Genomic DNA, 25,986 nt, shown 5'->3' on the forward strand with positions numbered 1-25,986 from the left:
ACAGGCTGGAGTGCAGTGGCGCGATCTTGGCTCACTGCAAGCTCTGCCTCCCGGGTTCACACCATTCTCTTCCCTCGGCCTCCAGAGTAGCTAGGACTACAGACGACCACCACCACGCCCGGCTAATTTTTTTGTATTTTTATTAGAGATGAGGTTTCACCGTGTTAGCTAGGATGGTCTCGATCTCCTGACCTCGTGATCCCCCTGCCTTGGCCTCCCAAAGTGCTTGATTACAGGCATGAGCTACCTTGCGCCTGGCCTATTCTGTACATTTTTCTAGTTTCTTTTTATTTTATTCCTGTTTTTTGCATTCTTAATGTATAAGCTTATGTCATTGATTTTAAATATATTCTCTTTTGTAATACACATATTTAAAGCTATAAAGTTATCTCTTAGCCCTATTATAGCAGCATCTTACACATTGTGGTTTGTTATTTTTTATTTATTTATTTATTTATTTATTTTGAGACAGAGTCTCACTCTGTTGCCAGGCTGGAGTGCAGTGGCGCAATCTCGGCTCACTGTAACCTCCACCTCCAGGGTTCAAGTGATTCACATGCCTCAGCCTCCTGAGTAGCTGGGACTACAGGCACCCGCCACCATGCCCAGCTAATTTTTGTATTTTTAGTAGAGACAGGGTTTCACCACGTTGGCCAGGATGGTCTCGATCTCTTGACCTCGTGATCCATCTGCGTCGGCCTCCCAAAGTGCTGGATTACAGATGTGAGCCACAGCGCCCGGCCAGTTATTTCAAAATATAATTTTTATTGTGATTTCTTCTTTGACTCATAGGCTGTTTTTATTTTTGTGGTTTAATTTCCAAACATTAGGATATTTTATACAAATTTTAATAATATTAATTATGAATATAATACCATTGTGATAAGAGTATGCCCGATTTGGCTTGAGTCATTTTTATATTAGAACTTGGTTTAATGCCCAGCATTGAGTCTGTTTAAAATATTCTGTGAGCACTTGAAGAGAAAATGCATTCTGCAGTTGTGAGATATATCTATAAATGTCGCTTAGGTCTAGTTGGTTGAACATACTGTTCACATCTTCAGTACGTTTACTGATTTTTTAAATCTGGTCATTCTATCAATCACTCAAAGAAGTATGTTAACATTTCCAAACACGGTTGTAGACTTATCTGTTGTCCCTCCTTAGTTTGGCAATTTAACTTAATTTAGTGTTATCTCTTTTATTAGGTCATACACATTACATGTGTGACTATGTCTTTTTAGTGAATTGGTTCTTCATTCTCACAAAATATCTCCCTTAGTTCTGCTCATACTCCTTGTTTTGAAGTCTACTGTGTCTAATACTAGCAGAGCCACCTCAGCTTTCTTAAGCTTTGTAATTATGTCCTCTGTTTATTTGCATCCTTTTAACTATCAACCTGCCAAACTCTCTCTCTCTCTCTCTCTCTCTATATATATATATATATGAAAGAAAGGGAGAGAAAGACATTATAAGGAATTGGCTCATGTGATTATGGAGGCTGGCAAGTCCCAAAATCTACACCGTGAGACTCAGCAAGCTGGAGACTTAGGACAGCCACTGGTTTAGTTCCAGTATGTGGCCAAGAGCTAAGAACTTGGAAGGCTGAGGGTGTAGTTTAAGTCCAAAGGCTGGCAGGCTCATAACCATAAAAAAGTCAATGTGTCAATTCAAATCCAAAGACAGGAAAAAACCTGATGTCTCAGTTAAAAGGACATTAGGCATCTGAAATATCCTTTCAGAAACACACAAAATAATGTTTAACCAAATATCTGGGCACTGCATGGCCCAGTCAAATTCACACATAAATTTAATCATCGCACTGAGGTTATAATTTTTAAATCTGTTTTAGAAATGTCTTCCATTTTTCATGGAACATTTAACGTAATTACTGATAGGGTAGAGTATAAGTTGACTGTATTGGTACTTCTTTTATCTGTGTGTTATCATTTGTTTCACATTTATGGCTAATTAAGTATTTTGGTATTCCATTTTATCTTCTGCATTGGCTTTCAGTTTATATCTTATTTGTTTTTTCAATGGTTACACATTATATAATATACATCTTTAATTTAGTGCTGTCTACCTCAAAAATACTATCTACTTCATTAATAAGAGCTTTACAATGTATAATTCCAGTTAAACTTCTTACAACTGTTGTGTTCTCATTGTCATTTATTTTACATCTATATTTGCTTTAAAACCCCACAATTGTGGCTATTCCTTTTACTTTAAATAGCCAGTGAGCTTTTAAAAAATTATATATATATATATACATATGAAGATATCTATGTATCTATCTGTGTACCCATCTATGTATCTATCTATCATCTATCTATCTGTCTATGTCTATGAAGTCCTTGCTTTAAACAAAACAATATTTAACTGACATTTACACACACAGGAAAAGTGTAACTTACTTTGCACAATTCTGTGGTAGCTGAGATCTTCTGCAAAGCAAAACACTGTGTTGCAGTCAACACACTATTGTTCAAAATGAGGACTATCTGCATTATATGTATGTGTGTGTTTAATTTTAATTATATAAATATTTGTATGTAATATAGGTAAAGCATATTATATCAAATATATTAAACTAATATAAACATAATTGTGTGTACATTGTATATACTTTCTCATTAAGCAAAATTTATTGAGCACTTACTATATAACAAGTAGTCCTGCAGGTTCTGGAAATACATCACTGAAGCACACAGGCAAAAATCTCAGCCCTTCGAGAGCTCATATTCTAGTATAGGGAGAGAGACTAAATATAACAAGCACATTGTAGTACATGCTATAAGGTAATAAAAGCTATGGAGATAAAGAAACAGGAAGTCATTGCAGAGAATATGACATTTTGCAAAGTCTTGAAGGAGAGGCAGGCTAGATGCAACATTCAGATTCATGGAGGGATATATTTTAGCATATGGCAAAAAGTGGGTTGCCATATGAGAAAATCTGATTAAAGGCATTAGTGACTAGGAACCCATTTCAGCTATCTCTAGGAGAAGCCTAGAGACCTGGAGATTCACTGGGCAATGACTAGCACCTGGCTACTTGATGAAAAGGAAACTCAAGTGGCAACATCCAAAGCAGAAGTGAAGTAAGCAAAGTGGCCATGTTCATTGAGGTAATGGATTAAGAAATGACATACTGGGTCCCAGCACTCTGTTCACCTGGATGATCTTGTACAGTGGATGCAGGGCAGTAGTGGATTATCTCTAGATCCTACTCACTAGTTTGGAGGAAGTGTCCCAGTATCCTATGGAGGTTTTGCATAATAGACAATTAGAAAGAAAGGCATGTGGGGTTTCTGTACTCATATCTGGGTACTCAGTGTTCTTTCTGGCAGTCTCTTGTTCATTCTTTAAATTCAGTTGGGTGTAATGAAGGGAAGATTCAGCTGTTTTTCATATTGTGCTTTTAAGAAGATAATTAGACTAAGCACATAACATGTCTTCATACTTGTATAATGCATATTAAATAACTGTAAATGCCTACTAGTGGCACATTTTATTACACACACACACACACACACACAGAAACACACACACACACATGCACACATTATGTACTTTCTGGTTCCCTTCATACCTTCTGCATATCCAGGTTTCCATCACCTCTCAGTTTCTTTCAGCCTGAAAAACTTTCCTTAGCATTTCTCATAGTGTAGATCTGCATGAAACAAATCCCCTCAGTCTTTGTCTGATGATGACTTTATTTCACTTTCATTTTGTAAAGAAATTTTGTTGGATATAGAATTATAAACAGACAATTCTATGTTTCCTTAAACCAGACACATAGACCAATGGAACAGAATTAATAACACACAAATTAACCCACTCATTTACAGCCAACTGATATTCAACAAAGGTACCAAAATATACAATGAGGAATGGGCAGTCTCTTCAATAAAGGTTGTTGGAAGAACTGGATATCCTTGTGCAAATAAATGAAATTAGACCCTTATCATTCACCAAATACAAAAATTGACCCAATATGGATGAAATACTTAAATGTAAGACCTGGAAATATAAAACTACTAGAAGAAATCATAGGGGAAAAGCTCTATGACATTGGTTTGGGCACTGATTTTTTGGATAAGCCTCAAAAGCACAAGCAACAAAAGCAAAAATAGATAAATGGGATTATATCAAACTAACAAGCTTCTGCACAGCAAAGGAAAGAATCCACAAACTGAAGAGACAACCTACAGAATAGGAGAAAATATCTGCAAATTATATATCTGACAAGAGGTTAATATCCAGAACTTATAAGAACCTCAAAGAGGCTGGTGTGGTGGCTCATGCTTGTAATCCCAGCACTTTGGGAGGCCAAGGTGGGCAGATCACTTGAGGCCAGGAGTTCGAGACCAGCCTGGTCAACATGGTGAAACCCCATCTCTACTAAAAAATACAAAAATCATCCGGGTATGGTGGCACACACCTATAATCCCAGCTACTTGTGAGGCTGAGGCAGCAGAATTGCTTGAACCCGGGAGGCAGAGGTTGCAGTAAGTTGAGATTGCACCACTGCACTCCAGCCTGGGTCACAGAGCAAGACTCCATAAAAAAAAAAAAAAAAAAAAAAAAAAAAAAAGAACCTCAAACAATTGAATAGCAAAAATCCCAATAATCAGGTTTAAAAACAGGCAACATACATACATAGATATTTCTCAAAAGAAGATATACAAATGGTCAACAAGCATATGAAGAAGTGCTTGACATCATTAACCATCAGGGAAATGCAAATCAAAATTACAATGAAATAATATCTCACTCCAGTTAGAATGGCTATTATCAAAAAGACTATGCACCCCGGCAAAAACAAACAAACAAAAAACCAACAAATGTTGGCAAGGATGTGTAGAAAAGAAAACCATTACATTTTTTTGGTGAGAATGTAAATTATTATAGCCATAATGAAAATAGTATGAAGGTTTCTCCAAAAATTAAAAAATTGAACTGTCATATCATCTAGTAAATCCACTACTGAGCGTATGTTTAAAAATATAATCAAGATGTCAAGGAGACAGCTGCACTCCCATGTTTACTGCAGTGTTATTCACAATAGCCAAGATATGGAATCAACCTAAGTGTCCATCAATGGATAAATGGATAAATAAAATGTGTTTATATACACAGCTGAATACTATTCAGCCATAAAAGGAAGGAAGTCCTGTGATTTGCAACAACATGGATGAATCTGGAGGAGATTGCATTAAATGGGATAAGGCGGACACAGAAAGACAAATACTGTATGATTTCACTCGTGGAATTTTAAAAAGATCTCATAGAAGTTGAGAGTAGAATGGTGATTATCAGAGGCTAGAGTGGCTAGAAGAAAGGGAGGGTTAGGGATATGTTGGTCAAAGGATACATATTTACAGTTAGATATAAGGAATAAGTTCAAGAGATCTATTGTACAAAATGGTGACTACAGTTAATGGTGATATAGTGTTTTCTTGAAAAATGGTTAACGGAGTGGATATTAACTGTTCTCATCACAAAAATGATAACTATGTGAGATAATGCATTTCTTTATTAGCTAGATTTAACTATTCCACAGTGTTATCTATGTATGTAGACATATACTGCAAAACAAAACAGTATGCTGTGCAGGATAAACATATACAATTTTATCTGTCAATTTAAAAAGTTAAATAAATTTGAAAATGAACAAAGATGTTTTGTCATTGTCTCCTCGCAATAAGACATCATTATTCTTTGTTTCACTGTATTGTAATGTTCTCTCCCATTCAGCTACTTTTAAGATTTTATCTTTGGTTTTCAGCAGTTGGGCAATAATAAGCAAAAGTGCGAGTTTCTGTGTATTTATCCTGACTGGGATTCACTGAGCGTATTGGGTGGGTAGGATAATACATTTCACCATTTTTACAAAATGCATGGCCATTATCACTGCAAAGAATTCTTCTCGCTTATTTTCTCTCCTATTGTCCTGTACCTCCGATTACAAATGTGTTATGACTATATTTTTAAATTGCCTCATGGCTCTTCAGTGCTTTCACTCTTTCTCTCTCTCTTCCTTTTTGTTTCAATTTGGATGCTTTTCACTCTGCCTTCATGTTCCCTGATTGTCTCCCTTGCTGCTGTATCCAGTCTGCTATGAAGCCTATTGAATGAATTAGTCATTTTGATGTTGTATTTTTCTTTAATAATATTTCTGTTTGTCCTTTTTGTAGTTATCTTCTTGCTGTAATCCTCATTTGCTCATGTATGCTGTCTACCTTTTGCACTAGATACTTAAATATATTTATCATAGTTCTTTTAAAGTTTTTCCTTGCCAATTCACACATTGAGATTACCTCTAAGACTTCTTCTACTGGTTGTTTTCTTGCTTGTTCATGCTTCACATTTTTCTGCCTCTTCCTATATTTCTTAATATTTTTTATCAGGAGATAATGTGTATGAACAAATAGAGACTGAAGAAAGTGATATGTACTCCCAGAAAAAGTGCAAGCTTTCTTCTATCAGACCAATAATACGTGGGACTGAAACAATCTAATACGCGGTTGAGTTAGATACGACATTTTTTGCGACTATACTTAGATTCAGCTCCACACTGATAATTTCACATGGTTTGAGCGTGAGAGGAAGACATTCCTTTAAGCAGAGCTTCAAATTTAAGACCAGAGAGACTTCAGATATCTCTGCATGCATTAGCCCCAGCTGCTTTTTTTATGTTTTATGAATATAGGGAATCTCTCTGTCTCTGTGTTTTGCTGTCCTCTCCTCTCTCCTGCTTGTATTTTTTTTCTTTAAACCCACTTGCTAGTTTTGTTGTTGTTGCTGTTGTTCAATGGAGAGTTTTCTTTACTCTCCAGCTCTGTTCCTGGCTTTTCCTGTAGCCTTAGGAGATTACTCTTCTTCCTAATTCTCTGCCTCTAGTCTTTGTCAGCCCATTGAAGTGCACTCAAGGAAGCTTTTGTGCACCTTGGGAGGATTGCTTCAGTTCTCTTTTTCTGCACAAAATCCCTACGGGCTGCCACCTTGCACTTGGGTAGCATCTGTGCACCCTACAAGGTCTTTCTCAGCGTCCTGTATCATGGCAGCCTTCCCCTAGCCACTACCTTGCGTTGAGTAAAGAGTCCATGACTCTTCACCTCCCCAGCCCTGCTTTCAGCCATTGGTGTGCTCCTCTTATGCAGTTAATGAAAGCCCTGAAGGAGTGATTTGGCAGGTGGATTTCAACTTCCTTCAGACTCCTTGTAATTCTAATCTGTCATGCTAAATAACACGCAGTCAATATAAATTAGTTAATAGTTTGGCCATTTCCTCAATGGAGCCATCCACGGTGAGTAGATTCCTATTTCTGCATTACGCCCAGAAGGGATTAAAGTAGCAACAAGGCTCTTTGCTGTCTGATAATTTTATACTTTATCCATATTTATCTTATGATTAGTGTGGAACTTTTAGCTTCCAACCCAGAAGTCCTTTCCAAACCTTTTATCCAAAGAATCCCCAAAAGGCATAGAGGATTCATCATTGTGAAATAGAACTGGAGATACCACTGTAATGACACCGCTTACTCCTGAAATTTCCTTGACATTTGATGATTTATATTAAAAGTTTACCCAAAGTGGACATTCTACTTCAAAATATGACAGGGTCAAAGAATAAAGGTGCCAGTGTAAAAAACTTCATTTCAGTGTAAAAAACTGCATTTACACTTCATTTCAGTGTAAAAAACACTTTGATTAACTCTGCTACACTCTACTATCAGTCTGGGAACTACATATCTGTGCCCCAAGTTGTGAAACGCTTAGGGCAGCACAGAATGGGAAATGTGTGGCAAAGAGCACTGTTGTTACTGCCAGTACAGAAAATCACTAAGTATATTCAGGGCATGAGTCTACAAAGGAGAGAGGTAGCAATTGGAAGGATATTTGGATGAGCTGAGAGAAAGTTGCTGTCTTCAAGGAGATGTGATGTGGTGGTGGAAGAGCTATATTTTTACTTAATAAAATGCACAAATGCAGAGAGACTGCATCTAGGAACCACCTATGAACAGTAAAAGGACAAAACATCGAAGAGGCCTCTCACATTGTCTAGATTTCCTCATGAAATAGGACAGGGTGAGCTTGAGGACAGTGAGGGTAGATTGTAGTGTGCTATTGGGAAGAGGATGCAGATTTGACTAGGGTCTGGCAGATGCATTTCCCAATGAGTTAGGAGTACACAAATGTGCAGAAGTTTTGATCCCCAGTGGACAGATGAAGGAAGGAGATGTTGGACCCCTTGGAGCTTGGGATTTGTTATATGCAAGTCACAGGCAATCGAGAGGAGCTACATGGAGGAAGCGTGCATAGGGCATACCACTTAACCCCTTAGTTCTTAAGTGTGATTTAACCCCTTAGCTCTTCCTTTCCACACCCAATCTTGTTTTTTTATTTTTTTTATTTTTTTTTGCCACCCTACTTCTCAGACACTCTTGAAATATACAGTATTCTCAGGCCTGCTTCTCACTATCTGCCCTCCATTGCATTGTTAAGGACATCCTTGGGCTTAGCTATATGTTGAAAAGTTCTTTGTGGCTTCTCATCCCCACAGTCTTTGGTTCTGTCATGAGCATCTCCTGAAAACTAAATTCCCGTCCCAAGAGTTTCTGGAGAACCACGCATCTGATGGGAAGGGAGAAATGGAATCAGTCACAAGGTGGCAGAGTTCAGCCACACCCTTCACTAACAGCCTGGAGAGACCTCAATTTCTTCTTGAACCAATGTGGAGGGTTTTGGGGTTGAGGTTCCTCTTGTTCTGCTGGGTCTACTAAGAATGGAGAACGAGCATTGACACCAGCTCTACTGAGCTCCCTCAAGGCTGGGCTGGGATGAGGTTCCAGCAGGGGTGCCCATGAGAATGCATCTTCCAAATACACCCAAGGAAATTTGCCTGGTGAAAGGTGAAGGGGAGTGGACAGAGCAGTATCACCTGCACATTCGGTTCTGCCTGGATAAGGGAATATTGAATTCCTCAGTAAACAAACAAGTAATAAAATAAACATGGAATGGAAGCTGGTGGGTGTGTAAAGAGAGTTTCTGAATGAGCCATATCGGCTGGGGAGAAGGACGTGACCCTGGGCAGCTCTCTGCTACATTCCATCTCCCTCACCCAATTCCATCCACATGGGTCTCCTTGCAGACCTTGGATCCAGTCCCAGCACCTGGACAATTGCAGAGGCAATGTCCTCTGTTCCAAATGCTTTACTCCTTCACGAAGAAATTCATGTGGCTCACTCCCTCCTGTCTTTCAGGGCTCTGCCCAAGGGTCATCTCCTCAGAGACGCCTTCCCTGACAACCCTGTTAATGTTAGTCCCTTATTCTACTCTAAGACTTGTGGCTTGAAGTTTTCTTGTACTTTTAAAATTTGCATTACCTATCTTCTCCCACTAGACTCTATGATCCATGCTGGCAGGTACTTCGAATCCTTCATTCAGTGCTGTAGCGCATGTTTCTAGAACAAATATTGGCACACATACATTTTCAGTCACTATTTTATTTATTAATTAATCAATAAATGCATGAAAGCACACACACAAAAAGAAAACACACCAACATGCTGAGAGTGGCTATTTTCTCCTCCTGCAAGTGGGTTCTCTTTACACCTTTCAGAATTTTATTTCACATAATTTTCTAAATTCTGTACAGTTTCTAGGGCCAGACCACCTTGGATGAAAAATCCCGGTGAGGTCATTAACAAGCTAGTGATCAAGAGGATATGAGTTAACATCTATGTTTTTCAGTTTCCTCCTCTATAAAATGCTGGTAATAATAACACGTACTCTTGCTTGTTGAAAGGATCACGTATTAAGTGTTTTGTAAGCATGAGCCATTGTGGTTCATATCATAATTACTATGCTATCATATCATGAAGACAGTTATGATTTTACAGACTTATAAAAGTGCATCCTTTCTCTTTTTATGACATAGCATTTATAATCTGCTTATTGTAAAATGTTGGATTTTAGTTTTCTCACATTATCTGGCACATCGTGTATTCAAGAGGATGAATGCCATACTTTTTCCTTAAAAATAATTATTTAAAAAATGTAGTTCTGGCCGGGCACGATGGCTCATGCCTGTAATCCCAGCACTTTGGGAGGCCGAGGCGGGCAAATCAGGTCAGGAGGTTGTGACCATGCTGGCTAACATGGTGAAACCCCCTCTCTACTAAAAATACAAAAATAAACTGGACATGGTGGCGTGCGCCTGTAGTCCCAGCTACTCGGGAGGCTGAGGCAGGAGAATCCCTTGAACCCGGGAGGCGGAGGTTGCAGTGAGCTGGGATCGCGCCACTGCACTCCAGCCTGGGTGACAGAGCAAGACTCCATCTCAGCCGGGCGTGGTGGCTCACACCTGTAATCCCACCACTTTGGGAGGCTGAGGCGGGCAGATCACGAGGTCAGGAGATGGAGACCATCCTGGCTAACACGGTGAAACCCCGTCTCCACTAAAAATGCAAAAAATTAGCCGGGCGTGGTGGTGGGCTCCTGTAGTCCCAGCTACTCGGGAGGCTGAGGCAGGAGAATGGCGTGAACCTGGGAGGCGGAGCTTGTAGTGAGCTGAGATCACGCCACTTTACTCCAGCCTGGGCGACAGAGCGAGACTCCGTCTCAAAAAAAAAAAAAAAGAAAAGAAAGAAAGAAATATATAGTTCTATCTCTGGCACTACTATTAGCACTCGTTTATTTTAAATTTTCATTTTGCAATAATTTTAGACTTACATGGAAGTTGAAAAAATAGTATGGAGAGTTCCTATGTCCGTTTTGTCTAGGTTCTTCCAGTGATGCTAACTTACATAAGCATAGTAAAAATAATCAAAACTATGAAATTAACATTGGTATAATACTACTAAATAAACTACTGACCTTATTCAGATTTTGCCAGTTTTGAAATGCACTCATTTCTGAGGGAGCGTATAGTTCTATGAAATATTATATGGATAGATTCGTGTAACCATCAACATAGGATACAGAGCTGTTCCATCCTCACAAAGAAATTCTCTGTTACCGCTTTTCAGTCACAGCTGCCCACTAATCTTGGAAACCACTTATCTGTTATATTCAATGCTATAATTTTGTCTTTTCTAGAATGTCATTAAATTGGTATTGTAGAGTATGCAACCCTTTGATATTTCTTTTGCTCTGAATACATATAAGGTCTTTCAGATTTATTAAAGTTGCTATGTGTAACAATATTTAGTTCCTTTCTGTTGCTGAGTAATATTGTATTGAATATATGTACCACAGTTTATCCATTTGCATGTTGAAAAATATATGGTTTGTTTCTAATTGTAGGTCATTGCAACGTAGTTTTGGTATGAACATATGCCTTTATTTCTGTAGAGTAAATAACCAAGAATAGAATAATTGGGTTACGTTTAAGGATGTGATAACTTTATAAGAAACTGCTAAACCATTTTGCAGAATGGTGTATGTGTGATTGTACATTCCCCTGGCACTATGTGAGAGTTCCAGTTACTTCATATCCTCTCTTGGATATTGACAGTATATTTCCTTTCTTTTTTATTTTTATTTATTCATTTTTTTTTTTTTTGAGACGGAGTCTCGCTTCTGTCACCCAGGCTGGAGTGCAGTGGCACCATCTCGGCTCACTGCAAGCTCCGCCTCCCAGGTTCACGCCATTCTCCTGCCTCAGCCTCCCGAGTAGCTGGGACTACAGGCGCCCGCCACCACGCCCAGCTAATTTTTTGTATTTTTAGTAGAGACGGGGTTTCACCTTGTTAGCCAGGATGGTCTCAATCTCCTGACCTCGTGATCCGCCCTCCTCGGCCTCCCAAAGTGCTGGGACTACAGGCGTGAGCCACCGTGCCCAGCCGACAGTATATTTTCTTTTGTCATAATTTACAGCATATTTTATTATATTTTACATTTCTGTGTATAGTGATACATTATTGTGACATTAGTTTGCATTTTCCTAATGGCTAATGGTGTTGACCATCTTTTTTTTGTTGTTTATGTGTTTGCCTTCCATCTACTGGTTCAATCTTTGACTATTTTCTAATAGGATTGTTTGTTTTCTTAATGTTGAGTTTAGAGAGTTGTTTATATATTCTGGATATAAATCCTTCTGTGGACTTGTGGTTTGCAAATACATTCCCCAAGTCTGTGTCTTTTTATTCTCTTAACAGTGACTTTGGCAGGGCGCGGTGGCTCATGCCTGTAATCCCAGCACTTTGGGAGGCTGAGGCGGGTGGATCACGAGGTCAGGAGATGGAGACTATCCTGGCTAACACGGTGAAACCCCGTCTCTACTAAAGATGCAAAAAATTAGCCAGGCGTGGTGGCGGGCGCCTGTAGTCCCAGCTACTCGGGAGGCTGAGGCAGGAGAATGGCGTGAACCCGGGAGGCGGAGCTTGCAGTGAGCCGAGATTGTGCCACGGCACTCCAGCCTGGGCGACAGAGCGAGATGCCGTCTCAAAAAGAAAAACAAACAAACAAACAAAAACCCAGTGTCTTCGAGAGAATAATAGCTTTTAATCTTCTTGAGGTCAAATTGATCAGTTCTTTCTTTGGTGGATTATGCTTTTGGTGTCCTAAGATCTCTGCATCTAACAGCATTTTATGACAATTTCCCCCCTGTGTTTTCTTTTAAAAGTTTTATAGATTCACATTTTCCATTTAGAGCTGTAATCCATTTTGAATTTATTTTTGTATGAAGTGTGGGGTTTATGTTGAAGGTTTGGGGGTTTGTTGGTGCATGCTGATGTCTAATTGCTCCAACATCATTTGTTGAAAAGGCTATCCGTCCATTGAATTACTTTTGCACCTTTGTCAAAAATCAGTTGGCTGTACTTGTGTGGTTCTAATTCTGAGTTATCTATTCTGCTCCAGTGATCTATGTGTCTATCCCTCTGCTAAATACCACTGTCTTGATTGCTGAATTGTGCCTTAAGCCTTAAAATTGGTAGAGCACACTTTTAACTTAATTCACTTTTTACAAGTTATTTTTTCTTTAGCTGTTCTAGTTCCTTTGCTTTTCAATATTAATCTTAGAATCAGCTTGTCTATATCTAAAGTGGCCAACTTTTTAGAGTTAACCCAGACAGAATAAATCATAATAATGTAACATATAATAATTATACACATTATTACTTTAATATAACATATAAAATAGAGGTTTCTTTGAAAGTATCTATTATTCTATATCACTTATTTTTATGTTACACGAACTGTATTTATTTATTTATTTATTTATTTATTTATTTATTTATTTATTTATTTATTTTAGAGACAGGTTCTCACTCTGTCACCAGGCTGGAGTACAGCAGCTCGATCATGGGTCACTGCAGCCTCAACCTCCCAGGCTCACATGATCTGCCCACCTCAGCCTCTGGAGTAGCTGGGACTACAAAGATGTGCCACCACACTTAGTTAATTTTAGAATGTTTTGTAGAGATGGGGTCTCACTATGTTGCCTAGGCTGGGCTTGAACCCCTGGCCTCCAGTGATCCTCCTGCCTCAGCCTCCTGACATTTTTTACACAAAACAAAGACTAATTAACAGTGCTAATTAGTAGTAATTAATGATAGGATTAATAAACAAGTAATATATATGAAAAATATAACAATGTTTTATATTTCTTGTTACAGCAATTTATTTTAATTCCCAATTGCATACTTACATATTGTAGGCTATATTCAGTTATTCTTAAAATATGTAATCATATGACTTTTAGGAGGAGAATGTAAATTAAAAATGACTATAGGATATTCTAATATTCAATTTAAAAGTAAGAATGACATTTTTATTTCTGTCCAGTGATACAGTGGGATATACATATTTTTTCTTCTTGTGTTTCCTTTTTAGTAATATTTCTCTATACTGCCTACAGCCTTCATGATATCTTTCTTTTATTTTATGTGGTGATAAAATTGAGTACAGTCAAACATATAATTCACTTTGACTTGCTGCTCTGTTCTCATCAAGTCCACATTACGTTGATTCCACTGGTAAGTCTGATGTAAAAACATAGCTAAATATGTTTACAAAAAGAGTGTTTGGACATAAGATATTTAGGATTTTACTTACCAGCAGCAGCAGAGTTTTGGATTTGACCGAATTCATGTCCAGCTTTCAAAAAAACACCACTCACTTTGTATTTAAAGGGTTATTTTCGTAGACTATCTGTTTGTTAATGAGATCATTTGCATCTAGAGATCCATCATATAGGCTGCTGACATGTAAAAAAGTCCATGATTTATGAACATTCATAAGTGTATTGGATGCCATCATAAGTTAACCCTCTTTGTCATGAAAATGGTTTCAAAGCACAGAGGTAATTTGAAGTTGTGAAATCAAATTTGTATTCTAAATAATTTACAATTTCTAAAAAGAAATTGAGAAAGTTCTGCTTAAAACAGGCCTGGTGTGGTGGTTCACGCCTGTAATCCTAGCACTTTGGGAGGCTGAGGTAGGCAGATTGCTTGAGGTCAGGTGTTCAAGACCAGCCTGACACACATGGTGAAACCACATCTCTACTAAAAATACAAAAATTAGCCAGGCGTGATGGTGCACGCCTGCAGTCCTAGCTACTCAGGAGGCTGAGGCAGGAGGATGGCTTGAACCCGGGAGGCAGAGGTTGCATTGAGCTAAGATTGCACCACTGCACTCCAGCCTGGGTGACAGAGCCAGACTCCATCTCAGAGAAAGTTCTATTTAACTTAGCTGATCTTTTCTGATGACCTTTTTTCGTGTTCTGAAATAGTATCATTTCCCTAAAACATGAGGGTTTTTGTTCATCCTGTTTTTGCTGTATTAGTTTTTGTTGCAACCAGAACACAACATCACGTAACTCAAATGCAGCCAGCTTATCATTTTCTAGGCTCCATATGACCTCTTCAAAGATCACCAACAGTTTTGGGAAAAAAGCATATTCACTTCTGTTGCATTTTTCTCCCCTTCTCTTTATTCTCATCCTTAATTTGCTTTCAGATTAGAGAACATTCTTCTTCTTTCATACTCTGAAAACATGATTTTATGACAGGCTAACATTTTGGTGTCTTTTCTATGGCTGGCCGCAATGCAAGCTGTCTTGTGGGCATAGGTGTAAGGATGCTATCTCCTTCCATTTCCATAAAGCCGAAGTTATGATTCTTGTTTCTGTATGTTTTAAGACAACTGAAAAGTGGTGAAAAATTTTAATTATGAAAGCCTTAAAATCACAAGTAAGCATACCAGGCCCCTTTTTAGCAGTTCTATATTAAATGTGTGTGAGGCATTTAGTAGGTAATATCTTTTCTTTGATAAGAAGTTCATAGACTGAATGGAGTTTAGCAAATTTACATTTGTGCTGTCTGCCAGATATGCATATAGATGAGCAAATTCTAGTTCAGATTTGGAAAGATATTAATAATCTTTTGTTTCATGTTTTCTGTGGTTTAATGAAAAGTTTCATAGAAACCAAGAAGATAATTTAAAGCTCCATTTTTCAAATAAACATGTCTAAAAGGTGGGGTGCATTTTTTTTTTTTTGGTTGTCATTATTTGACGCATCACTTGCTATACTGTAGGGAGCATGATTGACAGTAAGACCTGTCAGAGTCAGCTCTACACTGTAAAGAACCAATGTATCTATTATCAAAATTTCCCATTTTGTTTGTTGAAAGACATTTTCAATGCAACTTGTAAGTTAACATAAATCAATAAAATGATATAATGATGTGTGCTGGTTTGTATTGTATACCAAAACTAATTCAATGTTTTAGTTTTCCAGAATATCCACTTCTAGTTACTCTGCACTTTCTGGATAAATGGGTTGCTCCAGTGCAGGGCTATGATTCTCTGTCTTGAGCTAGGCATCTTTATTAACTGTGAACCTCATATCTCTTTTAGGATATGTCACCGAATGTTCGAATAATTTTAAAGGTAATGTAACTTTACTCATTTTCAAATAGAAATCAATAAAATGATATAATGATGTGTGCTGGTTTGTTTGGTATACTAAAGGTAATTCAGTGGCTGCTATTTTCAACTGAGCATCAGTGTTTGTTTAGGAGACCAAAAGTCCAAAAAATAACGGAAATAAAAGAAAAGAAAAAGAGAAAAGAAACTTTTGTTCCTTTTAGAATTACGTGCTTATATCATCCTTAAATGGCAAGATTTAGTCTTCACACAGAGGGATGATAATGAAAAGACACAAAAAGAAGACAGTCATCTGCACCATCTACAAGCCAAGCAAAGAGACCAGGAACAGATCATTTTCTCACTGCCCCCGGAAGGAACCAACCCACTGACACCTTGATCTGGGACTTCCAACCTCCATAACTGTGAGGAGATAGATTTTTGTTGCTTAAGCTACCCAATCTATGGTACATTGTTACGGCAGCCCTAGCAAAGTCACACAGATCACGTAACCTCCTCTACCATACCCAGCCCCACATTATTTTTCTGCCTATTGTGCAATATGCTGTGTTTTGTTTACTTACCTTTGTAATACAGTTGTCTGTGTCCTTCATGTACCATTGAAATAACACAATCATTTAGCCTTCCGGGCCTTGCTGCATTGGTATTGTAATTGTTTGTGTTTTTACTATCTGAATTATCAGAAAATATGGTCACAAGGTTTGTAAAGTTAAAAACTGAACTAGCACAAAATTGATTCAAAGCAGAACAGTTAATCCACAGCTAAAGTCAAAGGCAGACAAACACTCATGATTACCACATGCTTCATTTACATATTTAAGTCACAAGAGTTAGAATGATTCATGATTGCAGCTCACAGTAATTCACCGATCACTGTGAACTGCAAATCGTGGTTATACGCATTAGTGGTCAGGAAAAAAACAGTGACAGCAATTACAAGAAACAGATAATATGTGCTGTCTCCATTTGGCAGTAAAATGCATACAGCCCTTGTTTGGGTGATGCCATATGGGTTTTCTAGTTTTTTCTCCAATCTTCTTTACTCATGGCCAAAAATTTGGGGTTTTTCACATCCCACAGAGGGGATTCCTAGAAAGTGGGACTTCTGGTGCCAAAATCAAGACAATTCCAGATAAACTGCTGGGATTTTGATAAAAATTGCATGAATCCTACATATCTGTTTGATCTGTTTACCATGTTGAGTCTTCTGATCTATGAACATGATATTTCTCTCCATTTATTTAGGTATTCTTTGATTTTCTAATCAGTGCTTTATAAGCTTTTCAAAATAGAGATCCTATACGTTCTGATGTATGTATTCATAAGTATTTTTGAGTTATTATAAATGGTACTGGGTTTTAAATGTTTAAATTTCTGTTTCCAAGAGTTATTGCTGGTATATAGAAATGTAATTGATTTTGTGTGTTGACCCCATATCTTGTGACATTGCTAAAGTATCTTATTAATTCAGGTATGGTTTTTTGGACATTATTTGAGATTCTCTATGTAGACAATTATGCCATCTGCAAATAGAAGTAGCTTTATTTCTTCATTTTCAACCTGTAAGCATTTTACTTCCTTTTCCTGTCTTATTGAACTGGCCAGGACTTTCATCACCAAGTGGAAAAGGAGTGATAAGAGTGGACAGCATACTCTACCCTTCCCTCCAATCTTAGAGGGAAGCATCCAGTTTTTGGTCATTAAACACACTAAGCAATGTTAACTATAGTAGTAGTTGTTGTTTCTTTTATAATGTGTTTTACCAGGTTGGTGATGCTGTTTTCTGTGCCTAGATTGCTGAGAGCTTTTGTTATGAATGGGAGTTGAATTTTGTCAGATGCCTTTTCTGCATGCATTGACATGATCATGTGATTTTTCTTAAGATTACAGATACGATGAATATACTGAGACAGTCTTGCATTTGTGGAACAAATAAGAAATGTAGTGGTGGTACCTTGTACATATCGGTAAATTAAATTTTCTAATATCTGCTGGAGTCTCCCATGAGAGATTCTCCTGGGAAGACCCCTGCCTTCTCCATTCTATGGGACACATCTGGGACTGTCTTTCTCTCTCATCACTTTCCTTCTCTGTCTTAAATTTTGACTTTCCCTGACACTCCTCTGGGAAAATAGAAGCACCATCAACTTTCTGCCACAGATACAACAGATATACATCAATCAGTCATTTCATACTTCTGTCTCATTCCTATGGACGATGCATTCCCAATCCTGTATAGTAACTCCATTTTATAATATAGATCTCACCGTGTCTTCAATACTGGTATGTCTCCATCAACCATTGAATATATACATCATTTATATTCACATCCTGCTCCATACTTAATTCACTGAAGTTTGGTTTCTGTTGACAACTATCCCATTGAAATTGTTCTTCATAAAATGAAAATGATCTCTTTATGAGTAATTTCAGTAAACACTTCTTAGTTATTTTATTGCTTCATGCCTCAACTAAATTTAACAACTGACCAATCCCTCCTTTGGCATTTCTAAAACTACATTATCTAAATCTCACTTATTCCTAATCTCTTCCCACTGTTTCTTGATATTATTTGAGAGTTATCTTTCTGCTTTTCCATGTAATATTTGTTCTCCTCAATGCTCCATCCTGCACCTCTTCCCTCTCACTCTCCGAGATTCCCAAACTCATATGCCTTTAGGAACAAAAAGTAATGTAAGTACCTGAGGATAGCTGGTGTATTGCTTCTCGGCCTTTTGGCTAAGATCAAGTGTGGATAGCTGGTGTAATTGTCTGAGATTAAGCAGAAGAGTGCCTGTCCTGCCTAAACTGCTCAAGTGAAGCAGAGAATACCTTTGCAAATCCATCCCTTCCCATCCATAGGTTCATGAAATTTTAATCTGCATCTTTTCTTATGCATTTATCCCTAATCAAATGGACATCTCTGTTTAGATGCCTGGCATTTACGTTAAACTCAAAATATATAAAACTGAACTCATCCTCCTCCCACGTAAATCTGCTCTCTCTTTTCTCACAAACTCAGTAACTGATACGACACACAAAATTGTGCATGTCAGAAACCTGGCCATAAACCTGATTCCTCCCTGTTTTTATTTCTAGCATTTCATCAATCATCCATTTTTTTCAATGTAACCCCCAATTATTTCTCAATTTTTCAATTAATCTCCATCTTCATTATTCATTCCCTAGTTAAAGTAACCATTATCTCTCACCTGAGTGAAGGCTGAACACACGTCATGCCTTTGAACTTAATCTCCTTTATTCCCTTCTCTTATCAGCAAAGATCCTACTAAATGCAAATAAACCCCTCAAATACTTCTGATAACTCAACAATGTTTGACACTATTGGCCACTTCCTTTGGCTTGAAATGCTGCTATTTTCATTCCCATCTCTATCACTCTCCTGGCTTACTTTCTATCTCTTAACCAGGTACTGTTTTTAGTCTCCGTAGCAGCTTTTCCTTCAATGCTACACGTGGTAATGTCTCAGTTTCCCAGAATATCCGCTTCTAGTTACTCTGTACTTTCTCTCTGGATAAATGGGTTGCTCCAGTGCAGGGCTATGATTCTCTGTCTTGAGCTAGGCATCTTTAATAATTGTGAACCTCATATTTCTTTTAGGACATGTCACTGAGTGTTTGTATGAACTCTTTACTGTTTTCATCCAAAACCTGTTTTTCACCTCCCTTCTCCATTTCATCAAATCACACTTATGGCCGGGTGCGGTGGCTCACCATCTATAATCCCAGCACTTTGGGAGGCTGAGGATCGCTTGAGCCCAGGAGTTCGAGACCAGCCTGGGCAACACGGTGAGACTCCGCCTTTACAAAAAATACAAAAATTAACCAGGTGTGATGGTGTGCTTCTATAGTCTCAACTACTTGGGAGGCTGAGATGGGATGATCGCTTGAGCCTAGGAGGTCAAGGCTGCAATGAGCCGTGATTGTGCCACTACACTCCAGCCTGGACAACAGACCAAGACTCTGTCTCAAAAAAAAAAAAAAAAATCACACTATTCACCAAGTGCTCAAGCCTGAAACCTGAGAATCCAGATCTAATCTTCCATGTCCCTTACCTATCCATCCTCCATTCCTCAACTGAGCCACAAATATACCCTCCTTCATCATGTCTACATCATCTTCATCTCTTAGCAGACTCTCAACTTTGATGCTTTCCCTTCTCAATTCATTCTGAGTATACCAAGGAGGGCAATATTTTAAAAACATAATGTCAATTAGATGAGTCTGCAAGTCATTAGTGGTTTCCGTTTACTCTTTAAATACAATCTGCCTGCTTACCATTGCCTACAGGGCTGCCCTGATACCTTCCTCTCTCTCCTGGTTCTGAGCCTTTCTTTCCCCTTCGCAACCCCAGAAAGCACCACCATTATTAGTATGATTTCTTGAGCAAATAACAAAACTGGCTTATAAATAACAAGCTGAATTTTTAAAAAATTATACATTTTTCTGAGATAACTCTAAATGCCAAAGTGGTACAAACTTCAGAGCCAGAAGCCCTAATTCTATTCTCATGAACATTGCCATGAAATGAATGGAAGTTCTAATCTACATGACCTGATTGCCAAGAACTGATTAAGTTCTCATACCTGATCTAAGAACTGCAGCAAGGAGATAGAATTACTCTGCTTGTCATAACCTAATCGGGGTCCACCCATGGTCAGTAATACCCTCATGTGAGTACCAGACACAGAATGGGAGACGAGAAAAGAATTTTTTGGAGCCTTTACCAGTTAGGGATGCTTTGAGCTGCACAAAGCAAGCAAAAAACCCACAAGACAATAGCTTAAAGAATGGGATTTTATTCTACGTGCCAAAAACTATAGATACAAGTAGGTGGCTATTGGTATTTGTCCAGCAGTTTGTAGATGTCAGGCTCAACCTCTCTATGATTTCTTTAGCTGTTTTTATACTGCCATCATACGAGCAACAATAGCTCCTGACTTTCCTTATACATTCCCTGAAAGAGAAAAAGGATGTAGGAAGGAAAAGCACAGATAAACCTCTCTGTACATCTCTTGACTGGAACACAGCTGAAAGACCAAGAAGTTAAATATTTAACTTGTGCAGCCTCAACTGTGGAGACAGACAAGAAAAGACAACTGGGTGTCACATGCTGCTCAGCCCATTTATAATGCTATTTCTTGTGGTAAAGGTCACCAGAAAATCTAGTTGATTCACTCTGGCCCTTCATATATATGTACATATATTATACACATATATGTGCATATATATGTATATATATTCTACACATATATGTGCATATATATGTATATATATTATACACACACATGTGCATAATATATATTATACACATACATGTGCATATATGTGTATATATATTATACATATATGTGCATATATGTATATATTATACACATATATGTGCATATATATGTATATATTGTACACATATACATATATATGAAGGCCCAGATGGGATGATGTGCATATATATGTATATATATTATACACATATATGTATACATGTGTAATTTATATATACATACATACATGCCTGGATTTTTCTTGATCTTCCCTTTGATCTTTGCTAACTCTCTTGTTATCCTTCAATTAATTATCAGCTTAAATTTCACCTTTTCAGAAAATTATTTCTTGGGCTTCCTGCCTTAGTTTGTCTTCTCAACCATTCTCTATCAATTTAACCAAGTCATTTATTTAAATTAAGCTTTTTTTGTAGAGATGAGGGGTCTTGCTATGTTGCCCAGGTTGGGTTTGAACTCCTGGCCTCAAGCTATTCTTACACATTGGCCTCCCAAAGTGTTGGTATTGTAGATGTGAGCCACTCTACCTGGCCCATTTTTTTCATATATCTTATCCAATCATATAATTTGTATTTGAAGTTTCATTTGTACCTTTTTGTTGTGCTCTATCAATGCATAATTTATAAATAGGCCAGGTGTGGTGGCTCACTGCTTTAATCCCAGCACTTTGGGAGGCCGAGGCGGGTGGATCACAAGGTTAGGAGATGGAGACCATCCTGGCTGACACGGCGAAACCTTGTCTCTACTAAAAATACAAAAAATTAGCCGGGCGTGGTGGCGGGCACCTGTAGTCCCAGCTACTCGGGAGGCTGAGGCAGGAGAATGGCATGAACCCAGGAGGTGGAGCTTGCAGTGAGCCAAGATGGTGCCACTGCACTCCAGCCTGGGCAACAGAGCGAGACTCCATCTCAAAAAAAAAAAAAAGTTTATAAACAAACTACTTGAGGCCAAGAGCCATCTTGTTTAATTCATCAAATTGTACCAGTTCCTAGCACAAGTCAGCCATATAGTTGAAGTTCAAGAAATCTCTATTGAATAAATACATAAACAAACTAATTTATACAGCAAACAGGAATCTTAAAGATTTTTTAGTATAAAGTTGGTGGGCTAATAGAAGAGACATGAAACTGTTTAGATATGGGAAAATATGTAATATAGTTAAGGGCTCCAAACCCTGAGTAGCTGAACCCAAGAATAATCGGGCAAATAAAGAGATAAGGAGGGATGTTTTAGACCCCTCATTAGAAAGCAGACAACAACAGCAGCAATAAAAAAACAAAGGTGTCTGTTCAAAAGAAGGCTACCCTTCAGCATGGCTTCTTCCAAATCTGTTAGCCTTTCATGTGATTCATATGAGCCCTCTTGTTTGTCACATCTTTGAGGAAATTGACTGTATCTTCAGCCAGCATGTTTTTTTTTTTTCCTAGCCTCTAGCCAATTCTGAAATTTTTTTATTTCCCTTCTCCTTTTTACTCTATTTATTTTGAGAAACTCATTATATAGCCCCATATGCTTGTGTGTGTGGTCACACAGCAGATCCCGGGACACAAAGAGAGCCTCCTCCCAACTTCACCCTTCCACACACCGCTTTCACGTTGTTAATTGCTTCTCATCCTATAGAACCAATTTATGCCTCACCTCTCTAGGACAGTCTGAGTCGTGTGCACCTGTTTGTGCCTCTTTAGGCCCCACACTTCTCTTAGGATGGCACTCACTGCGCTGAAATGTAATTATTTTTATTCACTTGCTTCTTTCAATTCAGTGAATGCTCAGCAAGCACAGGACAATGTCTATTCTGTTCACTCTTGCATCCCTAACTCCTAGCCGTGCATCTGCAGCATATTAGGCACCCAGTACACACTCTGAATGAATGCATAAAATAGCATGTAGTAATTTATACAACTATAGCAGGGTCCAAGGATGCCAATTTCAATTCACTCTTGCTAGTACAGGATATTCATTTTTATTGTATCTTTGATCAATTCATATACACAAAGTATCTTTACTTAATCAGTGAGATTGTATTTGTTTTTCATTTTCTCATTTGATGTTTGTGTTTCCTATTAAGGTTCTGACCTCTCTGTGTCCTTGGCCCATTTATCTAGTAATAAGTTGTTTCTTTTTTTCTTTTGTATACTTTAAGTTCTAGGGCACATGTGCACAACGTGCAGGTTTGTTACATAGGTATACATGTGCCATGTTGGTTTGCTACACCCATCAACTCATCATTTACATTAGGTATTTCTCCTCATGCTATCCCTCCACCAGCCTCCCACCCCTCGACAGGCCTCGGTGTGTGATGTTCCCCGCCCTGTGTCCATGTGTTCTCATTCTTCAGCTCCCACCTATGAGTGAGAACATGCGGTGTTTGGTTTTCTATCTTTGTGATAGTTTGCTTGGAATGATGGTTTCCAGGCCGGGCGCAGTGGCTCATACCTGTAATCCCAGCACTTTGGAGGCCAAGGCAGGCGGATCATGAAGTCAGGAGATCGAAACCATCCTGGCTAACACTGTGAAACCCCGTCTCTACTAAAAATACAAAAAATCAGCTGGGCGTGGTTGTGGGCGCCTGTAGTCCCAGCTACTCAGGAGGCTGAAGCAGGAGAATGGCATGAACCCAGGAGGCAGATCTTGCAGTGAGCCTAGATCGCGCCACTGCACTCCAGGCTGGGCGACAGAGTGAGACTGCGTCTCAAAGAAAAAAAAAAAAAAGACAATGGGTTTTCTAGATATACAATCATGTCATCTGCAAACAGGGACAATTTGACTTCCTCTTTTCCTAATTGAATACCCTTTATTTCTTTCTCCTGCCTGATTGCCCTGGCCAGAACTTCCAACACTATATTGAATAGGAGTGGTGAGAGAGGGCATCCCTGTCTTGTGCCAGTTTTCAAAGGGAATGCTTCCAGTTTTTGCCCATTCAGTATGATATTGGCTCTGGGTTTGTCATAAATAGCTCTTATTATTTTGAGATACATCCCATCAATACCTAACTTTTGAGAGTTTTTAGCATGAAGGGCTGTTGAATTTTGTCAAAGGCCTTTTCTGCATCTATTGAGATAATCAGGTGGTTTTTGTCAGCCCAAAATCTCCTTAAGCTGATAAGCAACTTCAGCAAAGTCTCAGGATACAAAATCAATGTGCAAAAATCACAAGCATTCTTATACACCAATAACAGACAAACAGAGAGCCAAATCATGAGTGAACTCCCATTCACAATTGCTTCAATGCCATCCCCATCAAGCTACCAATGACTTTCTTCACAGAACTGGGAAAAACTACTTTAAAGTTCATATGGGACCAAAAAAGAGCCCACATTACCAAGTCAATCCTAAGCCAAAAGAACAAAGCTGGAGGCATCATGCTACCTGACTTCAAACTATACTACAAGGCTACAGTAACCAAAACAGCATGGTACTGGTACCAAAACAGAGATATAGACCACTGGAACAGAACAGAACCCTCAGAGATAATACCACAATCTACAACCATCTGATCTTTGACAAACCTGTCAAAAACAAGAAATGGGGAAAGGATTCCCTATTTAATAAGTGGTGCTGGGAAAACTGGCCAGCCATATGTAGAAAGCTGAAACTGGATCCCTTCCTTACACCTTATACAAAAATTAATTCAAGATGGATTAAAGACTTAAATGTTAGACCTAAAACCATAAAAACTCTAGAAGAAAACCTAGGCAATACCATTCAGGATATAGGCATGGGCAAAGACTTCAGGTCTAAAACACCAAAAGCAATGGCAACAAAAGCCAAAATTGGCAAATGGGATGTAGTTAAACTAAAGAGCTTCCACACAGCAAAAAAACTACCATCAGAGTGAACAGGCAACCTACAGAATGGGAGAAAATTTTTGCAATCTACTCACCTGACAAAGAGCTAATATCCAGAATCTACAAAGAACTCAAACAAATTTACAAGAAAAAAACAAACAACCCCATCAACAAGTGGGCAAAGGATATGATCAGACACTTCTCAAAAGAAGACATTTATGCAGCCAAAAGACACATGAGAAAATGCTCATCATCACTGGCCATCAGAGAAATGCAAATCAAAACCACAATGAGATACCATCTCACACCAGTTAGAATGGCGATCATTAAAAAGTCAGGAAACAACAGGTGCTGGAGAGGATGTGGAGAAATAGGAACACTTTTACACTGTTGGTGGGACTGTAAACTAGTTCAACCATTGTGGAAGACAGTGTGGCGATTCCTCAGGGATCTAGAACTAGAAATACCATTTGACCCAGCCATCCCATTACTGGGTATATACTCAAAGAATTGTAAGTCATGCTGCTGTAAAGACACATGCACACATATGTTTATTGCGGCACTATTCACAATAGCAAAGACTTGGAACCAACTCAAATGTCCAACAATGATAGACTGGATTAAGAAAATGTGGCACATATACACCATGGAATACTATGCAGCCATAAAAAAGGATGAGTTCCTGTCCTTTGTAGGGACATGGATGAAGCTGGAAACCATCATTCTCAGCAAACTATCGCAAGGACAAAAAACCAAACATCACATGTTCTCACTCATAGGTGGGAATTGAACAATGAGAACACTTGGACACAGGAAGGGGAACATCACACACTGGGGACTGTTGTGCGGTGGGGGGAGGGGGGAGGGATAGCATTAGGAGATATACCTAATGTAAATGATGAGCTAATGGGTGCAGCACACCAACATGGCACATGTATACATATGTAACAAGCCTGCACGTTGTGCACATGTACCCTAGAACTTAAAGTATAA

The sequence above is a fragment of the Gorilla gorilla genome, chromosome 16, assembly GCF_029281585.2.
Source record: "Gorilla gorilla gorilla isolate KB3781 chromosome 16, NHGRI_mGorGor1-v2.1_pri, whole genome shotgun sequence".
NCBI lineage: Eukaryota > Metazoa > Chordata > Mammalia > Primates > Hominidae > Gorilla > Gorilla gorilla.